The following is a 902-nucleotide window of genomic DNA, read 5'->3' on the forward strand; positions in this document are numbered from 1 at the left end:
TGAACACAGAAATGGAAAGACAGATAGATAGATAGATAGACAGATAGATAGATAGATAAAATGCTAACGGACAAAAGAAAATGCACTCTGTGCTTCTATACCAAAGATACACTGTAGGTGTATAATTAAGACTCTAAAATTAGGATTTGACTGCGTGGCTCTGCTTTACGAACTGAGTGATGGTAAATCTATTAGCATCTGTTGGCTTAATTTTTCTCATCAGCAAAATGGAGATAATATTGATATATACTTCATAATGTTATAAAGATTAAGTATGAATGTGTATATGAGAGGAATGTTTAAACTATAAACTGCAATAGTTATTTTTGGTACTTTTACCTTCATCACATAATCAGATTGCCACCAGAATTCTGTGACCTGAAAATTACCCAGCTAGCAGTGAGACTATTACAAGGCCACAGCAAATGTTGCTATACTTCATCTTTCATAACGCTCACCAGGGTAAGTGATTATCATCTCCATCAACCACTATTTTCTAAGGGCAAGTGACATAGCTTTTTGGCACACAGCAGGAATCTCATAATCAAAGTTCATGCTTGCAAAAGCTGTAAGCAGTTAAACAAATGTATGGTGAATGAGTGAATGATGCATCTCTTTGTCTACCCACTACTTCGAGGGACCTTAATTAGACAAAGCTGATTGGGTCTTAAGGCTAGACCCTTTCTAGGGCAGAGAAGAGAGAGTTGTTTTATAAAACTGTCCACAGTGATCTAAATAAAAAGCAGAGTAGTTTGGAAATTGAAAGAAAGGCTGAAACACTATCAATTTAATTCACTGCGTCTAAGCTTGTCCGGGACACTGCTGAGATCACACCTGGTTGTGAGGCCTCAGTTTAAAAAAATGTATATATATATATATATATATATATATATATATATATA

Source organism: Panthera uncia, chromosome D1 (genome assembly GCF_023721935.1).
Source record: "Panthera uncia isolate 11264 chromosome D1, Puncia_PCG_1.0, whole genome shotgun sequence".
Lineage (NCBI taxonomy): Eukaryota > Metazoa > Chordata > Mammalia > Carnivora > Felidae > Panthera > Panthera uncia.